The 9,828-nt window shown below is 42.8% G+C and overlaps 1 protein-coding gene across 1 annotated transcript in view; it reads left to right on the top strand.

Annotated features, from left to right (window-relative positions):
- The first annotated feature begins 3,276 nt into the window (after positions 1-3,276).
- ANKRD52 (ankyrin repeat domain 52) overlaps positions 3,277-9,828 on the top strand; it is a 128,766-nt gene continuing 122,214 nt past the window's right edge. The window contains exon 1 of the mRNA XM_053293580.1: positions 3,277-3,318. The gene's annotated coding sequence lies outside the window, so the exon portion shown is untranslated. The remainder of the gene's footprint in view (positions 3,319-9,828) is intronic.

The raw sequence follows: 9,828 nt of genomic DNA, 5'->3' as shown, positions 1-9,828 counted from the left end.
CCCCCCCACAGCTCTCTCTCTCTCCCCCCCGCACTCGCTCACTCTCCCCCCCGTAGCTTGCTTGCTCGCTCTCTCCCCCGGCAGCTAGCTCGCTCTCTCCCCATTGGGCGAGCCAGGGCCAGGCCATCCCGCCACCACCTCCCACCTCCTCCACTCGGCTAGTAGATCTTTGCCCGCTGTCTGCCCACCTCCTCGCCACCGCCATTATTTCTCCCCGCCACCGCCTCCTCTTCCTGGCGGGCGGGGCTTTGCCCGCCATCCACCCACCTCTTCTGGACAGAGGAGCTTCGCCTGCCGGTCTTCCACCTCTGCATCCTGGCCACCGCCATTATTTCTCTCCGCTTCAGTGCTGGAACTCTTGCACGCTCTAGAGCAGGGTTTCTCAACGTGTGGGTCCACAGATTTTATTGGACTTCAACTCCCATAATCCCCAGCCCCTGTGGCCTTTGGTTGGGGATTATGGGAGTTGAAGCCCAATTACATCTGGGGACCCAAACACTGAGAATCCCTGCTCTAGAGCATCTGCACTTTAGTACTTGATTGCTCCCCTCATCTCAGAGATCTCCCCACCCTCACCTGAGCTGCACTCCTGCTCCTCCTCCATCCCATTACTTCCATCCCCCTCACCCTTCTTGGTCATGGCTGCAGCATTGCTCCTGCCTATTAGCCAAGCTGCAGCCCCCTATCCCCAGAGACCTCCTCACCCTCACCTGAACCCCACTCCTGCTCCTCCCTCCAGGAGCAGCAGCAGTGGTTGACCGGGCTGTTCCTCGCTGCTGCCACCACCATGGCCGCTCATTCCCCTCAGGCCGCTGACAGGCCCAGGCCCATCCCTTGCCTGCCTGCCTCCCTCTGACAATGGCCTCGGTAGCCCCAAACAGCAGCAGTGGTTGCCTGGGCCCTTCCTTGCTGCTAGTGCTGCCATGGCCACTCATTCCCCTCAGGCTGCTGACAGGCTCAGGCCCGTCCCTTGCCCTTCCTTCTGTCTCTCTTCCCCCTCCCTTCTTTTTATCTTTCTCTCTCCTCCACTCGCTCTTCCCCACTCTTTCTTCCCCTCTCCCTTCATGTTTTTTCTCCCTCCCTCCCTGAGTTATTTAATTCACACAACGGCAGCCTCCTCCTGAAGGGGCTCCTTCCTCTCTCATGACCCGTCTTTCCGCAGACCCCTGCCTGCTATCCTTTTATATATATAGATTCCTCTCTACAGTCAAGAACAACTTCAGACCAGTAACAGTTGTATTCCAACTGACCTTAACCTTCACACGCTCCTCCTTATCTGCATATAGAATCTCCACTGCCCAATCACCATGGTGCTTCTGCTCTCACAGGCTCCTTCTCCTTATCTGCATATCATCATTATTATTTATTTATTTGCACAGTCAGACAGGTGTTATTGACTGGTTTGTTTTATCCAGACATTGAGTCCTTCCCAAGGACCTGGGATGGCTGGATTTTATTGTCAATGTTGTTGCTGTTGTTATAGATATTGTCGCAGAATATAGGCTGTTCCCAGTAAAGCTGCTTTTTGTAATTGGCTGATGGTGGCCCCTATGGTGTTGAGGTGCTCTTCAAGGTCTTTTGGAACTGCACCCAGGGCGCCAATTACCACTGGGATTATTTGGGTCTTTTTCTGCCACAGCCTTTCAATTTCAATTTGTAGATCTTTGTATTTGGTGATTTTTTCTATTTCTTTTTCTACTATTCTGCTATCCCCTGGTATTGCTATGTTGATTATTTTGACTTGTTTTTCTTTCTTCTCGACTACAGTTATATCTGGTGTATTGTGTGGCAGATGTTTGTCTGTTTGTAGTCGGAAGTCCCATAATATTTTTATATCTTCATTTTCTTCAACTTTTTCAATTTTATGTTGACACTAGGGTGAATATCAGTGACTCTAATAGAATATATTTTACGTTGTATACCAAACCCACTGATAGAAATGTTTTTTTACACTATTCTTCTTTTCATCCTTTTCAATTAAAAAATTCCTTACCGTACAGTCAATTTTTGTGGCTTAAAAGAAACTCTTCATATTCCAGGGATTTTGAGTCAGCAGCTGATAAATTGAGTTCTCAGTTAATGGAAAGGGGCTATCCCACTCAAGTTATACAAAAAGCCTGACATAGGACACAGACTAGAGATAGATTATCTCTACTTAGGACAGCTTCACAAATCAATAGGAAGCAATCTTAGATTACATGGTCGATGCAATATTCTTCTCTAAATTATAGAATTAAAAATATCATCAGACAACATTGGAGATTAGTATCAGATTTACCAGGTTGCACTAACTTCCCGTTAGTAGCCTTTCGAAAAAGTCTCAGTTTCAAAGATTTTCTTATTAGAGCGGATAGCCTACCTCAGAGGGAGGGTGTGGAACCAAAAGGTTTTTTCAAATGTGGTCATTGTGTGGCATGCCCTATGGCATTGCAAACCACAGAACATAGGGACAATAATACTGGCAAAAAATATAGATTGGACTTTTTTTGCTAACTGTTCCACCAAGAACATCATATATATAATACAATGCCCATGTTCCCTGAGATATGTAGGCATGTCAACCAGAACAGTTCAATCTTGCATTTTGGAACATCGCTCTCGCATTAGGAACCAAAGTTTGGAATGCCCTATGGTTGATCATTTCATGCAGGTAGGGCACTCCTTTAATGATTTTGAATTTTTTGTCATCTATAGGTATAAACAAAAAGAATTTTCCTATGCAAATATCAAAACTGCCCTCCTACAGAGGGAGGCATTTTTTATACATCAACTCCGGACTTTAGAGCCTTTTGGTTTAAATCAGGTCAATGACTTTTCCAGTTATCTATAGGCACCATGCGCTATTTTTTTAATCCTGGCCCTATTTAGAGATTTGGATGTGGAATGGGGGTTTAGTGGTGTGAGATTTAACATTGACACAAGATTGATGGACATCCCCTTTAAAAGAGTAAAGTCTCTCCTGTTGGAGAATGGGACTATCATATATATTTTTGATAAGCTTTTATATGAGCTACGTTTTGGTTCCATATTATATTTGTATAATTGGGAATTTAAATGGGACAAAAGGTCCACGGCTTCTTTGGAAGCTTAGCATTGCTGTTTCTTCACACACGCACATAAATATAATTGGTCATTTAGACGAGATTGGATAATGAAGCACATCCCTTTTGATCAAAGGGGAGTGAAAACATCTGGCAGACGCTGTAGGATATATTAAGCATTATCTGTACCATTTGAAGCCAGTACAATTAGGTATCCAGTAGGATTTCTAATTTAGAAACCACTGGTAGGTGCAGTGTCACTTCGGAAGAAATAAATGTGAGTAATTACTAAAAAATTTCTAACCCTTTGAGTTAACATAATTTGTTGAGGGTATTTTAAAATGATACATGTGTTATTGTGCATTCAGCTCACTTCTCCTGATGAAGTCCTGTTCAAGCAGGAGGAAACAGGTAAAAATTACCTAGGATACCTGTTGGGTATTTTTTGGACAAGGAGCATCTATCAGAAGGAGCAACATTTGTACAAGGAGCTACTATTAGAATAAGAACTTGCAATGAAAAAAATCTGGAAGAATTTTGAGTAACATTTGGAGTAACAACTTGAACACAGAACCAGCAAGAGAAAAGATCTGGAAGGACTATATATCTACATGTATAAGGACATGGGCATAATTGACCTTGAGCCACACTTTTTGGGGGTCTAGAACACAGGCAATTTCTTTAGTAATTTGTGTGTTTCATAATATATGTTTAATTTATCCTCATTTCATGTAAGTTGTGTTTGTGAATAGACTCTTATACACGGTATATATACTACCCAGTATATGTTTTGTTCTCTGGTCTGTGTATCATCTATTCTTTCATATTGTTGCTGCACTGTACATTAGTTGGTTTGTTTCTTGTAAATTCTTGGTTGTTATTTCTGCAAGTGCAGCATTTATATCTTTTAATGCCTGAGCAAGTTGTTTTTTGGCAACTCTTTTTAGAGCTGGAAGTCGAACCCTGGTGGTTGTTTGGTTCATGTGCTCAGTTATTTTTTGCTTTAATTCTTGTTGCTTTTCTGTTAAACGGCATTTGGGTTTTTGAGGTGAAGGTATTATTATTGTTTATTTATTTATTTATTTGCACAGTCAGACAGGTGTTATTGACTGGTTTGTTTTATCCAGACATTGAGTCCTTCCCAAGGACCTGGGATGGCTGAATTTTATTGTCAATGTTGTTGCTGTTGTTATAGATATCGTCACAGAATATAGGCTGTTCCCAGTAAAGCTGCTTTTTGTAATTGGCTGAGGGTGATTTCTGTGGCCCCTATGGTGTTGAGGTGCTCTTCAAGGTCTTTTGGAACTGCACCCAGGGCGCCAATTACCACTGGGATTATTTGGGTCTTTTTCTGCCACAGCCTTTCAATTTCAATTTGTAGATCTCTGTATTTGGTGATTTTTTCTATTTCTTTTTCTTCTATTCTGCTATCCCCTGGCATTGCTATGTCGATTATTTTGACTTGTTTTTCTTTCTTCTCAACTACAGTTATATCTGGTGTATTGTGTGGCAGATGTTTGTCTGTTTGTAGTCGGAAGTCCCATAATATTTTTACATCTTCATTTTCTTCAACTTTTTCAATTTTATGGTCCCACCAATTTTTGGCTACAAGTAGCTTGTGTTTTTTGCAGATGTTCCAGTGTATCATCCCTGCTACCTTTTCATGCCTTTGTTTGTAGTCAGTCTGTGCGATCTTTTGACAACAGCTGATGAGGTGGTCCACTGTTTCATCTGCTTCTTTACAAAGGCGGCACTTGCTGTTTGTTGTGGATTTTTCGACTTTTGCTCTTATTGCATTTGTTGTTAGTGCCTGTTCTTGTGCAGCCAGTATTAAACCCTCTGTTTCTTTCTTCAAGTTGCCATTCTTAAGCCATTGCCAGGTCTTGGTGAGGTCTGATTTTCCACTTATATTGTGCGAATATTGACCATGCAGTGGGTTATTTCTCCATTTTTCTGCTCGGTTCTTGACTTGTTCTTTCTTGTAGGCCTGCTTTGTTTCATTGGTGTTGAATAGTTTCGCATTATTGACAATCTGAAGTGCATCTTCTTCACTGTCCCTTATATATTCTTCAAGGCCTCTTTTCTCCTCCTCTACTGTTTGATGCACTTGCAGCATTCCTCTTCCACCTGAGCTGCGAGGGAGGTATAGCCTATCTACATCACTGCGGGGGTGCAGAGCATGATTGATGGTCATGATTCTCCTGGTCTTACGATCTAGCGTCTCTAGCTCTGCCTGGGTCCAGTCTATTATTCCTGCAGTGTGTCTGATAACAGGTATAGCCCAGGTGTTCATGGCTTGTATGGTGTTCCCGCCATAGAGTTTGGACTTTAGGATTTTTATAACTCTCCTGATGTATTCACTTCCAATTTTTCTTTTAACTTCAGTGTCTGCAATGTTATCAGCCTGGAGAATGCCCAAGTATTTGTAATGTTCTTTCTCTTCCAGGTTCTTGATGTTGCTTCCATTGGGTAGTTCTATTCCTTCTGTTTTTGTTATTTTTCCTCTTTTCATTAATAATGCAGCACACTTGTCTAGTCCAAACTCCATTGCTATATCGCTACTGAATATACGGACAGTATATTAATTATTATTATTATTCATTTGATTTCTATACCGCCCTTCCAAAAATGGCTCAGGGCGGTTTACACAGAGAAATAATAAATAAATAAGATGGCTCCCTGTCCCCAAAGGGCTCACATTCTAAAAAGAAACACAAGATAGACATCAGCAACAGTCACTGGAGGTACTGTGCTGGGGGTGGATAGGGCCAGTTACTCTCCCCCTGCTAAATAAAGAGAATCAGCACAGTAAAAGGTGCCTCTTTGTCCAGTTAGAAGGGGATATGGAATCCCCACTGCCCAATCAGGTGCTTCTGCTTGCAAACTCTATCAGGCAATCGCCTCCTTTCTACCACGTCACCATGCATGACCCGAGAATTAATTAGATAGATAGATGCTGAAAGGCAGCATCTCATACTGCGCGGGACATGGCAATGGTAAACCCCTCTTGTATTCTACCAATGAAAACCACAGGTCTCTGTGGTCGCCAGGAGTCCACACCGACTCGACAAAGTTAAAGCACAACTTTAACTTTAGATAAATTTATGCAGGACAGATCTATCAATGGCTACTAGTCTGAGGGCTATAGGACACCTCCAGTCTCAAAGACAAGATGTCTCTAAATACCAGTTGCAGGGGAGCAACAACTGGAGAGAGGGCATCCTCTTTCCTATAGGCTTTCCAGAGAAATCTTGTCGGCCACTGTATGAAACAGAATGCTGGAGTAGGTGGGCCTTGGGCCTTATCCAGCAGAGCTCCTGCTCCTCCTCCTCCCCCCTCCTCCTCTTCTCAACCACTTCTTCTCAAAGTGGTTTACATAGCAAAGTTATACTAAAATGGTTCTTTAATTTTGTTGGCTCTAATTTTTTTTTAAGGTTCTTGCATACACAACAGAGGGTTAGAACTCAGGGAAATACCCTGTTTAGGATGAATGGTGGAACGGGAACAAGGAAGAACTGCAGGGACTGGGAAACACAAGAAGTTTCCATTTTCAATTGCTGGACATCAGCCTGTGGGTGGGCAAGCCTCTAGCTGAGCAACAGGAGGACCAACGGTTCCAAGCAGCCAGGAGATTTTAGGTTTAACTGAAAAGCACTCCCTGAACTGTTTTTGGAATCAGGTTTGGTTTGACTCACTGGTTAGCTTCCCTTCTATCTGTAGGGGAAGAATGGCAGTTCAGTCCCCAAATTGTTGGAAATTCTCTGTGGTGAGAGAATCCCTTTCTCATTATAGCAGAGTGCACAGAGGCACAACACAGCAGATTTAGTTATGCATGCGTGTATGCTGAGAGTAAAGTAACTTGGAGCCAATTCATAATTTCAAATCAATATATAAGGCATTTATTAAGGAACTCCATTCTAGATAGGAAAGTGAGGAGTTAGGATCTCTAATCTATCTATCTAGCTGGATGCAGATGGATTCTGCATCTTCTCTGCACATATGGTGCAGGGAGAGAGGCTTGCCATGTTGCAAGGTAGAAGGACAGGTAGGGAAGAGAGAAGAGAAAGGAAGTTAGTCCATGAGATTAGCAATCTACATATCAAAGGGATAGTATCAGAGTAGTGGAGAAGGGATAACCCTCTAGCCCTCTGACTCACTAGTCTGTCCTCCACTGTCTGAGACAAAGAGACAGCGCAAAGTCCTTTAACTTCCAACACAAATAGCAAAGCAAAACCAGTTTGGTGAGAAATCAGCAAAGCAAGAGGTCTTGAGACAGTACCTTAGGATTGAAGAACAACAAGGATTTATTTAAAGAAAAGGTTACAAACAAATATGAAAAACCTGTAGCTTAATTTCAGCTGTAGCTCATGGCTGAAGAGAGAGACCAAAACAAACAGCCATATCTGGAGAGACAAAATGGAGACTAATACCAGAAGAACAAAGAGGAGAGGAGTCCAGGACTTTTACCCATGTGACCCTAACCCCCCACCCCCACCCCAGTGGTCACTATGAGACATTGCAGCTGAGAGCTGATGCTGCCAGAGTCCTAGCTCCAATACTATCTTGCTCTCAGCTATCTTGCACCAGATATTAGGTAGCTGTGGATAGCACTGCCATTCTTACTTTGAATGTGGCATCTAGCTAGGTCAGGGCAGAGGTAGCATGAGATCATGTTCCATTTGCTTATCCTGCCTTTTCCTGGTATAAGGGGTGTTCTATAGCTGCTCCCCTCACAAACACAAAGTAATCTTTTATAGACTTAATTAAGATTTTATTCAGAAAGAAATCAGTTTTTAGCCTACTTCCCAGTAGGCTTCTAAAATCACCTGGCATTCCATGTGTGTGTCTGTCCCCCGCTATCAACTTTGCAATGCCTGAACCAATATGAACCAAATCAGATACAGTTGAGGTGCAAATGAGCTAACTTGTGAACCACCTAACCAGTTTGAACCAAATTTTCTACAGCTGTAGGGAAACCTCAGTGGTGTAGTTTGTGATAATTTCATCCACACACACTCCCAACATCAAGATGGCAGATGTATGAACACTTGAGGCGCAATTGGGCTAACTTGTGAACCACCTAACCGATTTGAACCAAATTTGCTGCAGGTGTAGGGACACATAGGGATAGCTCAAGGGCAGAGTTTGTAATGATGTCATCCACCCTGATTCAAGATGGCAGACACGTGAACATCTGAGGTGCAAGTGGGAGCCGATTTGAACCAAATTTGGTACAGTTGTAGGGACACACAGGGACACCTCAAACACATAGTTGGTGCAAAATGGAACATTTGAGGTGCAAGTGGGTTAATTTTTTAACTGCCTAACCGATTTGGACCAAATTAAGTCCAGTTGTAGGAATAGTGAAAGGGAAATAGGTGGATTAGTTCTTATTCCTCTTTTCCCTCCCTTTTCCTTTTGGAGCCCACCTCCCACATTATCTACAGAATCTCCAATGGGACAAACTTCTAAACAACAAAACATAAAATATAGGGGTGTGCATTTTGGAATTTTCTTGTTTCGATTTGTATCCGAATCGAAACATCCCTGTTTTGTTTTGTACCCAAATTTTCCGAATCCGAATCAGCCCTGTTTTGTTTTGTAGCCAAATTTTCCGAATCCGAATCTGAATCGATTTGGATTTTTAAAAAGGGTCCCAGGGCAAAAAGAGTGGGTGGTGGTGGTAGTGTCCAATGGGTGGAAGCTACCACCCAAATTTCAAAGGAATTAGGCAAAGGGCTGATTTTTTTGTGTGATTTTTTTTTTAAGTTTACACATCTTTAAGAATTTTCCCATAGGGAATAATGGGGATTCCAGCAAATGTATCGCTTCAATTCAAGGGGAAAGGGATGACCCAGAGCAGAGTGTGGTGGGTGGTAGTGCCCAATGGGGGCAAGTAAACTTCCAGAATTATTTCAAAGGAATTGGGCAAAGGGCTGATCTTTTGTGATTTGTTGAAGTTTACGTGTCTTTAAGATTTCTCCCATAGGGAATAATGGAGGTTTCAGCAGCCCCATAATTCCACTTGGGGGGCACTGGGGTTGCCCAGAGTGAGGGGTTGTGTAGTGCACATAGGGTGCCAACCACCCCCATACCCACAAGCCTGTGGGGTACTGGGTTTTGTTGTTTCTGAGGTGTTCATTGTAGATTCTCTGGTAGCATATGAGATTTTCAGTGAAAAACAAGAATCCACTCTCATATGCTACCAGAGAATCTACACTCAGAACACCACAGAAACAGCAGAACCCAGCACCCCATAGGTTAGCAACCCTTCTCCTGGCCAATGTGGGGTCAGTAAAGAGTGGGAAGCAGCAAAAGAGCCAATGAGGAACAAGGAGGGAATTGTCAGCAGGTCAGCCCATGATTTAGGTCACTGATCAGAAGGCTAGAAGGGTGGGAAATTCAAAGAGATGTCAAACACAAAATGGAGACTGACTCGGAGATCACCACAAAATGGAGGTCCGAAACAACAAAACGTTTTGTAGCTGAAACAGGGACGTTTTGTTTTGTATACAAAACTTTTGGATCTGGAAAATGGGTGTTTTGTTTTGTCTACAAAACACCCGAAACAGGCTGTTTTGGGTACAAAACGTTTTGTATCCGAAATGTTTCACACATCCCTAATAAAATATACTGGACAGAATATAACAGAGGGCCTCTCTGCCTGACCTGAAGATGCTTTACATAAAGACAGTCCTCAATGTCATCTCTCACAATGAACAAAACATGATGGGGAGCAAAACTGAATGGAATGTATGTATACATTGTGCTTTGTATTTATTCTTTT

This window comes from Hemicordylus capensis, chromosome 2, assembly GCF_027244095.1.
Source record: "Hemicordylus capensis ecotype Gifberg chromosome 2, rHemCap1.1.pri, whole genome shotgun sequence".
Lineage (NCBI taxonomy): Eukaryota > Metazoa > Chordata > Lepidosauria > Squamata > Cordylidae > Hemicordylus > Hemicordylus capensis.
This window is presented reverse-complemented; position numbering and strand designations above follow the sequence as displayed.